Source organism: Capra hircus (genome assembly GCF_001704415.2).
Source record: "Capra hircus breed San Clemente chromosome X unlocalized genomic scaffold, ASM170441v1, whole genome shotgun sequence".
Taxonomy (NCBI): domain Eukaryota; kingdom Metazoa; phylum Chordata; class Mammalia; order Artiodactyla; family Bovidae; genus Capra; species Capra hircus.
In genome coordinates, this window is record NW_017189516.1 from 9,403,475 (window position 1) to 9,422,976 (window position 19,502).

At 38.7% G+C, this 19,502-nt stretch overlaps 1 protein-coding gene and 1 pseudogene across 5 annotated transcripts in view; both read right to left on the bottom strand.

The window, feature by feature from the left end:
- The window catches only part of PHKA1 (phosphorylase kinase regulatory subunit alpha 1), a 175,154-nt gene that overhangs the window by 51,310 nt on the left and 104,342 nt on the right, over positions 1-19,502 (bottom strand). The gene's annotated exons all lie outside the window — the stretch shown is intronic.
- Positions 8,651-9,237, bottom strand: LOC102180473 (annotated as a pseudogene).

The following is a 19,502-nucleotide window of genomic DNA, read 5'->3' on the forward strand; positions in this document are numbered from 1 at the left end:
AGCATGTTTTCATATATATACTGGTCATTTGTATTTCTTTTATGAATAGCTGTGCATGTTCTCTTCCCTTTTTTCGTTATTTGGAAACTTTAAAAAATTATTTATTTTTTTAATTTGTGGAAAACTGCTTTACAATTCTGTGTTGGTTTCTGCCATACAACAATATGAATCAGTTATAATTATATATATATCCCTTCCCTTCCGAGCCTGCTTCCCCTCCCCCGACCCCACTCCTCTAGGTCATTACAGAGTGGCTGGCTGGGCTCCCTGTGTTATATAGCAACTTCCCACTTGCTATCTGTTTTACACATGGTAGTGTGTATATTGGAGAAGGCAATGGCACCCCACTCCAGTACTCTTGCCTGGAAAATCCCATGGACAGAGGAGCCTGGTAGGCTGTAGTCCATGGGGTCGCTAGTAGTCGGACACGACTGAGCGACTTCACTTTCACGCATTGGAGAAGGAAATGGCAACCCACTCCAGTGTTCTTGCCTGGAGAATCCCAGGCACGGGGGAGCCTGGTGGGCTGCCATCTGTGGGGTCGCACAGAGTTGGACACGACTAAAGCGACTTAGCAGCAGCAGCAGCAGCAGCAGTGTGTATATGTCAATGCTACTTTCTCAATTCGTCCCACCTTCACCTTCTCCCACTGTGTCCACATGTCCGTTCTCGACTAGGTTCCTCAGTACCATTTTTCTATATTCCATATATAGGTGATAATATATGATGCTTGTTTTTCTCTGACTTAGTTCACTCTGTATAAGAGGTTCAAGGTTCATCCACTTCACTACAACTGACTCAAATTTGTTCCTTTCTATGGCTGATTAATATTCCATAGTATAAATGTATCACAACTTCATTATCCATTCATCTGTCGATGGACATCTAGGTTCCTTCCATGTCTTGGCTATTGTAAATAGTGCTGCAATGAACACTGGGGTGGGTACATGAGCCTTTTAGAATTGTGGTTTTCTCAGTGTATATGCCTAGTAGTGGGATTACTGGGTCATATGGTAGATTTATTCCTACTTTAAAAAACGAATCTTTATATTGTTTGCCATAATGACTGTATCCGTTTACATTCGAGGGTTCCCTTTTCTCCACATCCTCTCTAGCATTTATTGTTTGTAGATTTTTGATGATGGCCATTCTGACTGGTGTGAGGTGATAGCTCATTGTAGTTTTGATGTGAATTTCTCTAATAATGAGCAATGTTGAGCATCTTTTCATGTGTTTGTTAGCCATCTGTATGTCTTCTTCAGAGAAATGTCTGTTTAGGTCCTCTGCTCATTTTTTGACTGTGTTGTTTGTTTTACTGATATTGAGCTGTATGTACTGTTTATATATTTTAGAGATTAACTCTTTGTCAGTTGCTTCATTTCCAGTTATTTTCTCCCATTCTGAGAGTTATCATTTCATCATGTTCATAGTCTCATTTTCTGTGCAAAATCTTTTAAGTTTAATTAGGTCCCATTTGTTCATTTTTGTTTTTATTTCCATTAATCTAGGAGGTGGATCAGAGAGAATCTCGCTGTGATTTATGTCAAAGGGTGTACTACCTGTTTTCCTCTGAGAGCTTTATAGTTTCTGGCCTTACATTCAAGTCTTTAATCCATTTTGAGCTTATTTTTGTATATGGTGTTAGTAAGTATTCTAATTTTATTATTTTACCTGTTGATGTCCAGTTTTCCCAGTATCAATTATTAAAGAGACTGTCTTTTCTCCATCGTATATTCTTGCCTTCTTTGTCAAAGATAAGGTGTGTCCATAGGTGTTTGGGTTTATCTCTGGGCTATCTAGCTTGTTCCATTGGTCTATAGTTCTGTTTTTGTGCAAGTATATACATATTGTCTTGATGAGTGTAGCTTTGTAGTATAGTCTGATGTTAGGAATGTTGATTTCTCCAGCTCCATTTTTCTTCCTCAAGATTGCTTAGGCTCTTCAGGGTCTTTTGTGTTTCCATACAAACTGTGAATTTTTTTTGTTGTTCTAGTTCTGTGAAAAATGCCATGGTAATTTGATAGGGATTGCACTGAATCTGTGGATTGCTTTGGTAAGTATAGTCATTTTGAGAATATTGATTCTTCCAATCCAAGAACATGATATATCTCTCCATCTGTTTGTGTCATCTTTGATTTCTTTCATCAGTGTCTTATAGTGTGCTGCATACAGGTCTTTTGTCTGCTTAGGTAGGTTTATTGGTAGGTATTTTATTCTTTTTGTCGCAGTGGTGAATTCAATTGTTTCTTTAATTTTCTCTTTCCCATTTTTCATTGTTAGTGCATAGGAATGCAAGGACTTTCTGTGTATTAATTTTATATCTTGTAACTATTAAATTCATTGATTAGCTCTAGTAGTTTTTTGGTGGTGTTTTTAGGGTTTTCTATGTATACAACCAGTGCATCTGCAAACAGTGAGGGTTTTACCTCTTTTTCAATCTGGATTCCTTTTATCTCTTTTTCTTCTCTGATTGCCGTGGCTATGACTTCCAAAACCATGTTGAATAATAGTGGTAAGAGTGGGTACCCTTGTTTGTTCCTGGTTTTAGAGGAAATGCTTCTTTCATTTTTTTTTTTTTTTTGCCACTGAGAATAGTGCTTGCTGTGTGTTTGTCATATATGGACTTTATCATGCTGAGGTAGGCTCCTTCTGTGCCAATTTTCTAGAGAGTTTTTAAAAATCATAAATGGGTGTTGTATTTTGTTGAAAGCATTCTCTGCACCGAGATGATCATATGGTTTTTATCTTTCACTTTGTTAACATGGTATATCACATTGATTGATTTGCATATATGGAAGAACCCTTGCATCCCTGGGATAAATCCCAGTTGATCATCGTGTACAATTCTTTTCATGTGTTCTTGGATTCTGTTTGTAGAACTATACTGAGGATTTTTGCATCTATGTTCATTAGTGATATTGGCTTTTAATTTTCCTTTTTTTGTGGAATCTTTGTCTGGTTTTGGTATTAGCGTGAGAGTGGCCTTGTAGAATGAGTTTAGGAGTTTCCCTCCATGTGCAGGTTTTTGGAACAGTTTGAGCAGGATAGGTGTTAGCTCTTCCCTGAACTTCTGGTAGAATTTTCCTGTGAAGACATCTGGCTCTATGCTTTTATTTGTTGAAGATTTTGATCCCAGTTTCAATTTCAGTGCTTGTGATTGACCTGTTCATATTTTCTACTTTTTCCTGGTTCAGTCGTCAAAGGCTGTACTTCTCTAAGAACTTGTCCATTTCTTCCAGGTTGCCCATTTTGTTTGCATATAGTTGTTCATAGTAGTTTCTTATGATCCTTTGTATTTCTGTGTTACCTGTTGTAGCTTCTCCTTTTTCATTTCTAATTTTATTGATCTGAGTTTTCTCCCCATTTTTCTTGATGAGTCAGGCTAATAGCTTGTAAATTTGTTTATCTTCTCAAAGAACCAGCTTTTAGTTTTATTGGTCTTTGCTCTTGCTTCTTTCATTTCTTTTTCATTTACTTCTGCTCTGTTCTTTATGATTTTTTTTCTTCTACTAACTTTGGTGTTTATTTGTTCTTTTCCTAACTGCTTTAGGGGTAAGGGTAGATTATTCGATGTTACTTTGTTTTTATGAGGTAGGCTTGTATTGCTATAAACTTACCTTTTAGCACTGCTTTTATTGCATCCCACAGGTTTTAAGTTGTCATGTTTTCATTGTCTTTTGGTTCTAGGCATTTTTTGATTTTCTCTTTGGTTTCTTCATTGACCTCTTGGCTATTTAGAAGCATATTGCTTAGCCTTCATGTGTTTGTATTTTTACATTTTCCTCTTTGTAACTGATATCTAATCTTATAGCATCGTGGTGAGAAAAAAATGCATGATACAATTTTCTTAAATTTACTAAGGCTTGATTTGTGACCCAAGATGTGATCTATCCTGGAGAGTATTCCAAATGCACTTGAGAAAAATATATATTCTGCTGTTTTTGGATGGAATGTCCATAGATATCAATTAGTTCTATCTCGTTCAATGTGTCATTTAAAGCTTGCATATCCTTATTAATTTTCTGTCTTGATGATATGTTCATTGGTGTGAGTGGGGTATTAAAGTCCCCCACTATTATTGTGTTACTGTTGATTTCCCCTTTTATAGTTAGCATTTGCTGTATCTATCAAGGTGCTCCTATGCTGGGTTCATACACATTTGTAATTGTTGTATCTTATTCTTGGATTGATCCCTTGATCATTATATCTTATCCTTCCTCATTTCTTGTAATGGTCTTTATTTTAAAGTCTATTTAATCTGATATGAGTAATGCTACTGTTGCTTTGATTTCCATTTGCATGGAATATCTTTTTCCAACCCCTCACTTTCAGTCTGTACGTGCCCTTGGGGTCTGAAGTGGGTCTCTTTTAGACAGCATACATAGAGGTCTTGTTTTTGTATCCATTCAGCCAACCTGTGTTTTTGTTGGAACATTTAATCTATTTAAATTTAAGGTAATTATTTATATGTATGATCCTATTACCATTTTCTTAATTGTTTTGGGTTTGATTTTGTAGGTCTTTTCTTTCTCTTGTGTTTCCTGTCTAGAGAAGTTCCTTTAGTATTTGTTGTAGAGCTGGTATAGTGGTGGTCAATTTTCTTAACTTTTGTTTATCTGTTAAGTTTTTCATTTCTTCATCAAATATGAAAGAGATTCTTGCTGGGTAGGATAACCTTGGTTGTAGGTTTTTTCCTTTCATCATTTTAAGTATATACTGCCACTCCCTCTGTCCTGCAGAGTTTCTGCTGAAAGATTGTTAACCTTATGGGGATCCCCTTGTATGTTACTTGTTGCTTTTCTGTTGCTCCTTTATATATTTTCTTTGTGTTTGATTTTATTAGTTTGGTTAATATGTGTCTTGGTATGATTCTTTTTGGGTTTATCCTATATGGGACTCTCTGGGTTTCCTGGACTTGGGTGGCTATGTCCTTTCTCATGCTAGGGAAGTTTCCAACTATAATCTCAAATATTTTCTCATATCCTTTCTTTTTCTCGTCTTCTTCTGGGACCCCTATAATTTGCATGTTGGTGTACTTAATGTCCAAGAGGTTTCTGAGACTGTCCCCATTTCTTTTCATTCTTCTTTCTGTATTCTGTTCTATTTTGGTTATTTCTACGATTCTATATTCTAACTTACTTATTCTTCTTCTGCTTCAGTTATTCTGCTATTGGTTCCCTCTAGTTATTTTTTATTTCAGTTATTATGTTGTTAATGGTTGATTCTCTGCTCTTTATTTCTTTTACACTTTTGCTAAATGTTTCTTGTATCTTCTCAATTCATGCCTCCATCCTATTTATCTGTGCTTTCATTTTATTTCTGAAGTTTTGAGTCATCTGTACTATCATTACTATGAATTCTGATGTTCCTTAATCTGTTGCATGTTTCTCTGTCTTTTCATTGTGTTTAATTTTCTGTGTTTGAGGTCTCCTTTATATAGGCTGCAAGATCATAGTTCCTCTTACTTGTGGAGTCTGCTCCCATTGTGTGGGTTTGGACCAGTACTTTGTGAAGGTTTCTTGGAGTGGGGTACTGGTTCCTGTGTTCTGGTGGGTAGAGCTTGATGTTGTCCCTGTAAAGGGCAGTTTTGTGCCCAGTGATGTGTTATGGGACTTGGTATAACTTTGGGCAGCCTGTCTGCTAATGGGTAGGGTTGTATTCTTATTTTGCTAGTTGTTTGGTGTGGGGTATCTGGTGCTGGAGCTTGCTGGTCTTTGGGTGGGGCCAGATCTTAGTGTCGTGATGCAGGCCTTTGGGAGAGTTTCACTGATTAGTATTCCATGGGGTTGGGAGTTCTCTGGTGGCCCAACGTCTTGGACTTGGGTCTTCTGTCTCAGAAATTCAGGCCTGACCCATTGCTGGAGGAGCAAGACTTCACAAGCCACAGAACACAGAAGGGATAAAGAAAGAAAGAAATAGCAGAAAAAATAAAACCAACCTACAAACAAAAAAAGAACAGATAGACAAAATTCCAACACAAATCGTAAAAGCAACATCAATCAGACAGGAACACACAAAGAAACTCACAAACTCACACTCACAAAAAGAAAATAAATGAAGGAATAAAGAGAGGAACCAAAAAATGAGAGAGAAATCAAACCAATAAATGAATCCATAAATGAAAACAAAGACTAAAAACTAGAGTAGCAAAAATGCAAAACCAAAAACACAGAAAAACACAATATAATTAAAAGATGTAAAAATAAGAGGAAAATAAAATGAATTAAAAAAACATTAAAAAAGGAAAAAGTAAGTAAAAAATAAAAAGTAAAGGATTAATAAAAAGGAACAATGATAGAACTAATGAAAAAAATATATACATACATACACGTAGAGAGATAGTAAGAAGAACATTATTCTGTGATGTCAGTTGTCCTTATCACCCAATGTGCTCCATCTGCCTACTCAGGAAATCCTCCAATATTTCTAGGAAGGTCTCTGGACCTGCAGTGGGCACTGTGGGGTCAGCTCCTACTTAGATCTGGCCTTATTCTAGCTTGTTCTTGCTTCCAAAGTCCCCAGAAGCCCACAGTCTCAAGTTAATTGCAGAGATTTAATTCACTGCACCTGCTGCTGCAGGAATGAATTCCTTCCTCTTCTTTGGTCACATAGTCCCTGGTGCTCTGTTTTGGTTTTGGCCCTGCCTTTGCTTGTAGGCCACCCCCCAGAGTCTTTCCTACCCAGACAAGAAAGGGCAAAGGCCCCAGTTTATTAAAGCTCACTTGTTCAGTCAGGCTGGGGAGAGAGAGGGGTATGGCAACTACAATTGGGATGAACAGGGAGTGCCTGTGGTGGTAGAGATCTGCTGGATGCTGCTATATTCTGAGCAGGTCATGTGCTCCCCCAGTAGAACTGGCCCCAGGCTGTGGGTCCCTAGGAAAAGCCAAGCTGCATAGGCTCCCAGGAAGTTGTGGGTAGTGACCTGTGCCTGTTCTTAGCTTGGCAGCTGATGCGGCAGCCATCATGCCTACCTCTGGGGTCGCAGACCCCAGCCCTGTCTTGCCCCTCACCTCTGGCACTCATGCCAGCCGTGGCAGTGGCAGGTCTGTAGGCATGGCCCACCTCTGAGGTCTCAGATTGCACCTGGCTTGTCCCACCTATGGCATTCATGAGAGCGAGGTCCTGCAGTCTGGGAGCTTGTGGAGTTAGAGGTTCTGTGGAGTTAAAGGGTCCCTGCAACAATGATCAAGTCTTGCATCTCTGGCAGACCCAGGCTTTTCACTGGACTCATTCAGCTGTGTCATACTAGCCACCTCAGAGTATCTTCATGGCAGTCAACCTCAGTCCTCTCCCTGGGGTCTGACCCCTGAACCCTGAGCCTCAGCACCCAGCCCTCAATTGCTGCGGTGGGCATGCAAACAACTTCTTGGCTGGGAAGTGTTGGCCGGCACTGATCTCTGTGCCAAATTCTCTCTGTTTTCTCTTCCATGAACTTGTTTCTGTGCTCCCCTCTGAGGTTCTGAAGCTCCCCCTGACCCTGCCTATGAAGGGGTTTCTGAGTGTAAGAAACTTTTCCCCCTTCACAGCTCCCTCCCCAAGGTGCAGGGCCCTTCCAATTTTCTTTGTCTCTTTATTTTCCTATTGCCTTTTTCCTGTTACTTTATGTGGAGTCTAGCTTGCCTTTTTGGAAGTCTGAGGTCTTCCGCCAGGCTTCAGCAGGTGTTATATAGGTGTTCCAGATGTAGATATATTGCTGATGTATTTCTGGGGAGGAAGATGATCTCCATGTCTTCAGTTCAGTCACTCAGTCATGTCTGACTCCTTGTGACCCCATGAACCGCAACACACCAGGCCTCCCTGTCCATCACCAACTCCCAGAGTCTACCCAAACCCATGTCCATCCAGTCGGTGATGCCATCCAACCATCTTATCCTGTCGTCACCTTCTCCTCCTGCCCTCAATCTTTCCCAGCATCGGGGTCTTTTCAAATGAGTCAGCTCTTTGCATCAGGTGGCCAAAGTATTGGAGTTTCAGCTTCCACATCAGTCCTTCCAATGAACACCCAGGACCGATCTCCTTTAGGATGGACTGGTTGGATCTCCTTGCAGTCCAAAGGACTCTCAAGAGTCTTCTCCAACACCACAGTTCAAAAGCATCAATTCTTCAGCGCTCAGCTTTCTTCACAGTCCAACTCTCACATCCATACATGACCACTGGAAAAACCATAGCCTTGACTAGATGGACCTTTGTTGGCAAAGTAATGTCTCTGCTTTTGAATATGCTGTCTAGGTTGGTCATAACTTTCCAAGGAGTAAGCGTCTTTTAATTTCATGGCTGCAGTCACCATCTGCAGTGATTTTTGGAGCCCAGAAAAATAAAGTCAGCTACTGTTTCCACTGTTTCCCCATCTATTTCCCATGAAGTGATGGGACCAGATGCCATGATCTTCGTTTTCTGAATGTTGAGTTTTAAGCCAACCTTTTCACTCTCTTTCGCTTTCATCAAGAGGCTCTTCAGTTCTTCACTTTCTGCCATAAGGGTGGTGTCATCTGCATATCTGAGGTTATTGATATTTCTCCCAGCAATCTTGATTCCAGCTTGTGCTTCATCCAGGCAGGCATTTTTCATGATGTACTCTGCATATAAGTTAAATAAGCAGGGTGACAATATACAGCCTTGACATACTCCTTTTCCTATTTGGAACCAGCCTGTTGTTCCATGTCCATGTCTTACTCTTCTGATATCTTCATCCTCTCCTCTTGAAAACATTATTTGACAAGCAATGGTTAGTTCTCATCCATATAAACTGTAGATTTCTGAAAGTGGTGACAGGTACATAGGTAATCAATGCATAGAAGTTATTTGGTGAATCTTCATTGCATTTTCCGGACAAGTGCACATGGATATGATACTGGACATTCCTTATTCCTCTGGTCGAGACAGCTTTGTTGAGCCTGGTGTCAATGCCTACATCTGGAGTTCCCATCTCCTTCATGGCAAATTTCCAGGTTTCTTTGAGTGTCTGTGGAGCATGCTTCTTGAAATACACTCCATGAATGTGCTAGTGAATGCTGATAGTGTATTCTCTGGTCACCACCTTTTGATGGTGGATTGGCCCTTCTTCTCACCACCCTTCTTTGCAGGAGCCATTCTTCTGGGCTTGGGTTGGGAAGCTCTTTTCCTATGTTTTAAAGAATCTTTTCTTTTTCTCAGGTGATGTTCAAGGGCTGTTTATGCTTTGTGATTATTACCCTTTTCTCCATCATATGAATGGCAAATACTTCACCTACTTTATTATTTGCCTTTCAACCTCAACCACACTTCAGTTTTGTATAAAATGTTTAGAAAAAAAAAGATTTAGATTTTCATGTTTTAAAATTTGTCAGTTTTTCCTTTTTGTGTCTTGCAAAGTATAGCCTTCTTCAGTCCAAAATCTCAAAAACATTCTATCATACTTTCTCCTAATACTTTTATAGTTTCTTCTTGTTGCTTAGCTTTTTAATCTAGTAAGAACCTAATTTTGGATAAAATGTAAGGTACAAGGCTAAGTGAATGATTTTCTCAAATGTATTTATTTATATTTTTGCCTCTATTTGGATTGCTATCTTTACCATTATTGTAATGCTAATGGATTTATTTTCTCTCATTATTTTTAGTTTTTTTTAAGATCCAGTTATTCTTGTATACTTTCTCTTCCATATGCAATACAGATTCAACCTGTTCATAAAAATTTGTCTCTTTATTTTAATTTGGAATTCACTGAACTGATAGAGTAATTAATTAATTTTTTGGTGCTGTTAGAAAAAAATTTTTTAATTGGAAGATAATTGTTTTACAATGTTGTGGATTAATTTAATAAGAATTGACATCTTCTAAAAAAGAACAGATATCTTTTCAATATTAACTATTTCCATCTAGCAACATGGTATGTCTCACTGGTAATTAAAATCTTCTTTTATGCTTTTCACTAGCTTTATAATTTTTTTTACATAATTTTATGCATATTTCTTATTAAGCTTATTCTTATTTACTTTTTCAGAAAACTTGTCAATTTTTTCTAGATTTATAAAATTGTACTTGATATTCTTTTATAATTTTTAAAGCCTCTTCCATTTGTTTCTATACCCCCTTTCTCATTCTTAATATAATTTTACTATCTATGTTTTTCTCATTATTCTGAAGTCTACTTTATTACATATTAATATGGCCACTTCTAATTTTTATAATTAATTTTACATGGTATATTTTCCACTATTTTTATTCTAGTCTCTACCTATACTGTTACATATGAGGTAAATTTCATGGAGACAGATATATGTGGGTCATTTTAAAATCTACTCTGTCAACCTCAGTCTTTTAATGGGTGTATTTAGGCTATTTACAGTAAATGTAATTATTGATATGTTAGGAATAAGTATGCCATTTTTACTTACTGTTTTTTTGTTTGTTCCTCTGTTCTATTTTCTTCTTCCTGCCTTCTAAAACAAAAGAACTTCATTTTGATTTATCTATAGTGTTTTTACCTTATCGCCTTGTATAGACTTCTATTGTGGCTCAGCTGGTAAAGAATCTGCCTGCATTGTGGGAGACCTGGGCTCAATTCTTGGGTTGGGAAGATCCCAGGGATAAGGGAAAGGCTACACAGTCCAGTATTCTGGCCTGGAGAATTCCATGGACGATAGAGTCAGACATGACTGAGCGACTTTCATTTTCACTTTCATAGACTTCTTAGTGGTTACTCTAGGTATTAAATAATATATAAAAACAGTTCAGTTCAGTCGCTTGGTCTTTGCAACCCCCTGGACTGCACCACACCAGGCTTCCCTATTCAACACCAACTCCCAGAGTCTACCCAAACTCATGTATATTGAGTTGGTGATTCCATTCAACCATCTCATCCTCTGTCGTCCCCTTCTCCTCCCACCTTCAATCATTCCCAGCATAAGGGTCTTTTCAAATAAGTCAGTTCTTCCCATCAAGTGGCCAAAGTATTGGAGTTTCAGCTTCAATATTGGTCTTTCCAGTGAATATTCGGGACTGATTTCCTTTAGGATGGACTGGTTGGATCTCCTTGCAGTCCAAGGGACTCTCAAGAGTCTTCTCCAACACTACAGTTCAAAGCATCAATTCTTTGGCACTCAGCTTTCTTTATAGTGGGACTTCCCTGGTGGCTCAGATGGTAAAGCATCTCTCTACAATGCAGGAGACCCAGGTTCGAGCCCTACGTTGGGAAGATCCCCTGGAGAAGGAAATGGCAATCCATTCCAGTACTATTGCCTAGAAAATCCCATGGACAGAGGAGCCTAGTAGGCCCCAGTCTATGGGGTCACAAAGAGTCAGACACGACTGAGCGACTTGACTTGACTTGACTTGACTTGACTTCACTTCACTTCACTTTCTTTGTAGTCTAACTCACATCCATACATGACTACTAGAAAAACCAATGCTTTGACTAGATGGACCTTTGTGGGCAAAGTAATGTCTCTGCTTTTTAATATGCTGTCTAGGTTGGTCAGAACTTTTCTTCTGAGGAGCAAGCGTCTTTAAATTTTGTGGCTGCAATCACCAACTGCAGTGATTTTGGAGCCCCAAAATATAAAGTCTCTCACTGTTTCCATTGTTTCTCCATCTGTTTGCCATGACGTGATGGGGCCAGATCCCATGATCTTTGTTTCTTGAATGTTGAGTTTTAAGACAGCTTTTTCACTCTCCTCTTTCACTTTCATCAAGAGGCTCTTTAGAGACACAGATGTATACAACAGTCTATTGGACTCTGTGGGAGAGGGCGAGGGTGGAATGATATGGGAGAATGGCGTTGAAACATGTATATTATCGTATGAGAAATGGATCGCCAGTCCAGGTTCAATGCATGAGACAAGGTGCTCGGGGGTGGTGCACTGGGATGACCCAGAAGAATGGGATAGGGAGGAAGGTGAGAGGGAGATTCAGGATGGGGAACACATGCACACCCGTGGCAGATACATGTCAATGTATGGCAAACCCACTACAATATTGTAAAGTAATTAGCCTCCAATTAAATAAATTTATATTAAAAAAATTAAACATAAAAAAGAGGCTCTTTAGTTATTCATCATTTTCTGCCATAAGGGTGGTGTTATCTGCATATCTAAGGTTATTGATATTTCTCCTGGCAATCTTGATTCCAGCTTGTGCTTCATCCAGGCAGGCATTTCTCATGATGTACTCTGCATATAAGTTAAATAAGCAGAGTGACAATATACAGCCTTGACATACTCCTTTCCTGATTTGGAACCAGTCTGTTGTTCCATGTCCAGTTATAACTATTGCTTCTTGACCTGCATACAGATTTCTCAGGAGGCAGGTCAGATGGTCTGGTATTCCCATCTCTTTCAGAATTTTCCACAGTTTATTGTGATCCACACAGTCAAACGGTTTGGCATAGAAAATAAAGCAGAAGTAGATGTTTTTCTGGAACTCTCTTGCTGTTTCAGTGATCCAAAAGATGTTGGCAATTTGATCTCTGATTCCTTTGCCTTTTCTAAATCCAATGTGAACATCTGGAAGTTAACATTCACGTACTGTTGAAGCCTGGCTTGGAGAATTTTGATCATTACCTTGCTAGCATGTGAGATGAGTGCAATTGTGTTTTGAATATTCTTTGGGATTAGAAAGAAAACTGACCTTTTCCAGTCCTGTGGCCACTGCTGAGTTTTCCAAATTTGCTGTCATATTGAGAGCAGCACTTTCACAGCATCATCTTTTAGGATTTGAAATAGCTCAACTGGAATTCCATCATGTCCACTAGTTTTGTTCACAGTGATGCTTCCTAAGACCCACTTGACTTTGCATTCCAGGATGTCTGGCTCTAGGTAAGTGACCACACAATCGTGATTATCTGGGTCATGAAGATCTTTTTTTGTATAGTTCTGTGTATTCTTGCCAACTCTTCCTAATATCTTCTGCTTCTGTTAGGTCCATACTATTTCTGTGCTTTATTGTGCCCATTTTTGCATGAAATGTTCCCTTGGTATCTCTAATTTTCTCATTCTATTGTTTTCCTCTATCTCTTTGCATTGATCACTGAGGAAGGCTTTCTTATCTCTCCTTGCTACTCTTTGGAACTCTGCATTCAAATGGGTATAGCTTTTCTTTTCTCCTTTGCCTTTCATTTCTCTTCTTTTCACAGCTATTTGTAAGGCCTCCTAAGACAACCATCTTTACCTTTCTGTATTTATTTTTCTTGGGGATGCTCTTGATCACTGCCTCCTGTATAATGTCATGAACCTCCATTGACAGTTGTTCAGGTATTCTGTCTATCAGATGTAATCCCTTGAATCTATATGTCACTATCACTGTATAATCATAAGGAATTTCATTTAGGTCATATCTGAATGGTCTAGTGGTTTTCCCTACTTTCTTCAATTTAAGTCTGAATTTGGCTATAAGGACTTCATGATCTGAGCCACAGTCAGCTCCCAGTCTTACTTTTGCTGACTGTATAGAGCTTCTGCAGCTTTGGCTGCAAAGAATATAATCAATCTGATTTTGGTATTGACCATCTGGTGATGTCCATGTGTAGAGTCTTCTCTTGTGTTGTTGGAAGAGGATGTTTGCTATGACCAGTGCATTCTCCTGGCAAAACTCTGTTATCCTTTACACTGCTTCATTTCGTATTCCAAGGCCAAATTTGCCTGTTACTCCAGGTATTTCTTGACTTCCTACTTTTGCATTCTAGTCCCCTATATTGAAAAGGACATCTTTTGGGGGTATTAATTCTAGAAGGTCTTGTAGGTCTTCATCAGTTCAGTTGAATCACTCAGTCGTGTCCGACTCTTTGCAATTGCATGAATCGCAGCACGCCAGGCCTCCCTGTCCATCACCAGCTCCCGGAGTTCACTCAGACTCACGTCCAACGAGTCCGTGATGCCATCCAGCCATCTCATCCTCTGTTGTCCCCTTCTCCTTCTGCCCCCAATCCCTCCCAGCATCAGAGTCTTTTCCAGTGAGTCAACTCTTCACATGAGATGGCCAAAGTACTGGAGTTTCAGCTTTAGCATCATTCCTTCCAAAGAAATCCCAGGGTTGATCTCCTTCAGAATGGACTGGTTGGATCTCTTTGCAGTCCAAGGGACTCTCAAGAGTCTTCTCCAACACCAGAGTCCAAAAGCATCAATTCTTCGGTGCTCAGACTTCTTCACAGTCCAACTCTCACATCCATACATGACCACAGGAAAAACCATAGCCTTTACTAGACGGACCTTAGTCGGCAAAGTAATGTCTCTGCTTTTGAATATACTATCTAAGTTGGTCATAACTTTCTTCCAAGGAGTAAGCGTCTTTTAATTTCACGGCTGCAATCACTATCTGTAGTGATTTTGGAGCCCCCAAAATAAAGTCTGACATTGTTTCCACTGTTTACCCATCTATTTCCCATGAAGTAATGGGACCAGATGCCATGATCTTCGTTTTCTGAATGTTGAGCTTGAAGCCAACATTTTCACTCTCCTCTTTCACTTTCATCAAGAGGCTTTTTAGTTCCTCTTCACTTTCTGCCATAAGGGTGGTGTCATCTGCATATCTGAGGTTATTGATATTTCTCCTGGCAATCTTGATTCCAGCTTGTGTTTCTTCCAGTCCAGCATTTCTCATGATGTACTCTGCATATAAGTTAAATAAACAGGGTGACAATATACAGCCTTGACGGACTCCTTTTCCTATTTGGAACCAGTCTGCTGTTCCATGTCCAGTTCTAACTGTTGCTTCCTGACCTGCATACAGATTTCTCAAGAGGCAGGTCAGGTGGTCTGGTATTCCCATCTCTTGAAGAATTTTCCACAGTTTATTGTGATCCACACAGTCAAAGACTTTGGCATAGTCAATAAAGCAGAAATAGATGTTTTTCTGGGACTCTCTTGCTTTTTCCATGATCCAGCAGATGTTGGCAATTTGATCTCTGGTTCCTCTGCCTCTTCTAAAACCAGCTTGAACATCAGGAAGTTCATGGTTCACGTATTGCTGAAGCCTGGCTTGGAGAATTTTGAGCATTACTTTACTAGTGTGTGAGATGAGTGCAATTGTGTGGTAGTTTGAGCATTCTTTGGCATTGCCTTTCTTTGGGATTGGAATGAAAACTGACCTTTTCCAGTCCTGTGGCCACTGCTGAGTTTTCCAAATTTGCTGGCATATTGAGTGCAGCACTTTCACAGCATCATCTTTCAGGATTTGAAACAGCTCAACTGGAATTCCATCACCTCCACTAGCTTTGTTTGTAGCGATGCTTTCTAAGGCCCACTTGACTTCACATTCCAGGATGTCTGGCTTTAGGTGAGTGATCACACCTTCATGATTATCTGGGTCGTGAAGATCTTGTTTGTACAGTTGTTCTGTGTATTCTTGCCACCTCTTCTTAATATCTTCTGCTTCTGTTAGGTCCAGACCATTTCTGTCCTTTATCGAGCCCATCTTTGCATGAAATGTTCCCTTGGTATCTTTAATTTTCTTGAAGAGATCTCTAGTCTTTCCCATTCTTTTCCTCTATTTCTTTGCATTGATCGCTGAAGAAGGCTTTCTTATCTCTTCTTGCTATTCTTTGGAACTCTGCATTCAGATGCTTATATCTTTCCTTTTCTCCTTTGCTTTTCTCCTCTCTTCTTTTCACAGCTATTTGTAAGGCCTCCCCAGACAGCCATCTGCTTTTTTGCATTTCTTTTCCATGGGGATGGTCTTGATCCCTGTCTCCTGTACAATGTCACCAACCTCACGCCATAGTTCATCAGGCACTCTATCTATCAGATCTAGGCCCTTAAATCTATTTCTCACTTCCACTGTATAATCATAAGGGATTTGATTTAGGTCATACCTGAATGGTCTAGTGGTTTTCCCTACTTTCTTCAATTTGAGTCTGAATTTGGTAATAAGGAGTTCATGATCTGAGCCACAGTCAGCTCCTGGTCTTGTTTTTGTTGACTGTATAGAGCTTCTCCATCTTTGGCTGCAAAGAATATAATCAATGTGATTTCGGTGTTGACCATCTGGTGATGTCCATGTGTAGGGTCTTCTCTTGTGTTGTTGGAAGAGGGTGTTTGCTATGACCAGTGCATTTTCTTGCAAAACTGTATTAGTTTTTGCCCTGCTTCATCCTGTACTCCAAGGCCAAATTTGCCTGTTACTCCAGGTGTTTCTTGACTTCCTACTTTTGCATTCCAGTCCCCTATAATGAAAGGATATCTTTTTTGGGTGTTAGTTCTAAAAGGTCTTGTAGGTTTTCATAAAACCGTTCAATTTCAGCTTCTTCAGTGTTACTGGTTGGGGCATAGACTTGGATAACTGTGATATTGAATGGTTTGCCTTGGAAAGAACAGAGATCATTCTGTTGTTTTTGAGATTGCACCAAGTACTGCATTTTGAACTCTTTTGTTGACTATGAGGGCTACTTTGTTTCTTCTAAGGGATTCCTGCCCACCGTAGTAGATATAATGGTTATCTGAGTTAAATTCACCCATTCCAGTCCATTTTAGTTCACTGATTCCTAAAATGTCGATGTTTACTCTTGCCATCTCCTGTTTGACCACTTCCAATTTGCCTTGATTCATGGACCTAACATTCCAGGTTCCTATGCAATATTGCTCTTTACTGCATCTGACTTTACTTCCATCACCAGTCACATCCACAACTGGATGTTGTTTTTGCTTTGGCTCCATCTCTTCATTCTTTCTGGAGTTAGTTCTCCACTGATCTCCAGTAGCATATTGGGCACTACCGAGCTGGGGACTTCATCTTTCAGCCTCCTATTTTCTTGCTGTTTCATACTGTTATGGGGTTCTCAATACAAGAATACTGAAGTAGTTTGCCATTCCCTTCTCCAGTGGACCTCATTTTGTCAGAACTCTCCACCATGATGACCTGTCCCTCTTGGGTGGCCCTACATGGCATGGTTCACAGTTCATTGAGTTAGACAAGGCTTTCGTCCATGTGATCAGATTGGTTATTTTTCTGTGATTGTGGTTTTCATTCAAATATACATTATATATGTATATACAAACATAGATTATATATATATATATCTCACTATTAGTGTGAACATTTTACTAGTTAAAATGATGTGTAAAAACTTTTTTTCCTTTTCAGTCCCTTACCTCCCCCAATCTATAATATAATTGCATTAGAGCCTGGCACTCTGTGATAATCTAGAGGGATGGAATGGGGGAGGGAGGGAAGTTTAAGAGGGAAGGGATATATATATATATTTATTGATATATAAATATATATATATAAAATCAGGGATATATACACATATATACAAAATTATGACTGATTTGCATTGATGTACAGCAGAGAGGACCACAACACTGTAAACCAATTATCCTCCAGAAAATAAATAAAAAGAAAAGAAGAAATAGAAACAATATATAATCTCATTGAAGATCTCCTCTACAACTCTGAGAACCACATCAGTGTTATATTTTTTGCTTCAAATGTCAAACATAATTTAGAAAACTGAAGGGGAGAAACTTTATTGTATTTATCTGTATTCTTACTCTTTCCACTGTTCTTTTTCTTGCTTGATGTTCCAATATTTTATCTTGTATTATTTCCTTTTCATTTAAAGAACTTCCTTTAAGCCTTTCTTTTAAAGCAGATCCCCTTCAAAGAAATTTAGTTTCACCCGAGAGTGTCTATTTTTCCCCTTTATTCTTCAAGTACATTTTTATTGGATACAGAATTCTTAGTTTATAATTCTTTCCTTTAAGCACTTGAAAAAATATTATGTCAGTTCCCTCTGTTCTCCATGGATTTTGGTGAAATCTGCTGTCATTCTAATTGTTTTTCCATATAGGTGAGGTATCATTTGTCTTACTGCTTTCCAGTTTTTTTCTTTTTCTTTAATTTTCAGGAGTTTGATCATTATGTTCTGGCATCGATTTCTTTGAGTTTATACTGTTTGGGACTCTCTCAGCTTTTCGAATTTGCAGGTTTATGCCTTTTGCATTTTTTTCAGCCATATTAGCTGGGATACTTTTTTTCAGCCTTATATTCTTTTTCCTTTCCTTCTGAAACTCATAACATGAATGTTAGATGTTTCATAATATGAATGTTAGTCCCATAGGTCTCTGAGGCTCTGTTACATTTCTTCAGTTTAATTTTACTCTTGTTCACTTCTGTCTTCAAGTTCAATCTATTCATTCTTCTACTAAGCCTATCCAGTGAGCTTTTCATTTCAGTTGTAGTTTTCAGTTCTAAAACTTTCATTTGGTTATCTCTTCAATTTCTTCACTGAGCATTTCTATTTCTTTGCTGAGACTTTCTACTTTCAGGTTTAAAGTGTGGTTGCAATTGCTTGGTTGGAGAAGGAAATGACAACCCACTCTAGTATTCTTGCCTGGAGAATCCCATGGACAGAGAAGCCTGGAGGGTTATAGTCCATAGGGTCGCAAGAGTCAGATATGACTTAGTGACTAACCACCACCACCAATTGCTTGGTAAATTTTTTTATGATGACTGCCTTACAATCTTTCTCATAATTTTAACATCTTTGTGATCTTGGTATTGGTGTCTGTTGATCATCTTTTCTCATTGAAGTTGAGATTTTCCTGGGCATTGGTATGAATGATTTTCTATTGTATTCTGGAATTTTGGGGTATCATCTTATGAGATTCTGGATCTTATTGAATCTTCAGATTCAGCAAGTCTTCTCTGATACTGGGCAGCAGTTAAGGGAACATTGCCTTGTTACTGCTAGGTGGGTGTGGAAGAGGTTCCTCTACTGTTCACTAACGATGAAAGTCTGAGCTCCCCACAAGTATGTCTCAGATACAGTCCTTAAGGAGGGAGGTGTGCCTCTTCACAGCTGTGTGAAGGCAATAGTCTAGGTTCTCCACCTAGCCTTGCTGACAGTGATGGGAATGGGGTGTAGTTTTTTTGCTTGTCATTTGGATGGATTAGAACATTTAATTGTCTAGAAGCTTTCTGTCTGGCTAGGCTGCCCTTTCCCTATTCTTTGGGCTAAAGGGAGAAAGTTTTTCCTGGAACTTCTAAAATTTGTACCCATTTGTGTTTCTGGGATGATAACTTCTCCAGCATCCAATCCACAATATATGAGGCAGAAGGAAAACCCAGGAAATTCACTGTTGTGTCATTTCTTAAGTTCAAAGTCTTCTTTCTTTTTTCCAACTTTCCAAGTCTTCTTATGTTTGTATTATAGTAATGTCCTGAACTTTAGCTATACATAGCAGGAAGAATAGGGAAAAGTGTGTCTATTCCTTTTTGTCTGGAAACAGAACTTTGTTTTTTGAAAGTGAAAATATTCAAGAAAATGAAAATTTCTAAATATTACTTTGACCAAATCTCAAGTTTTGATAAGTAGTGGTACCATTTTTCATTTTAAAACACTAAATAATTTTAACTTGGATTTCCTCTGTATTTCTTTTTCTTTTTTTTTAATTTCCTCTCTAATTGAAGGATTATTTGCAAAAATTTTAATTCCTTCATGGTCAGGTTTCTTAGAAATTGTTTTGTTTTAATTAGTTTTATGGCCTATGTCTGGCAAAATCATCTATATTATTTATACTTTAAAAAATAAA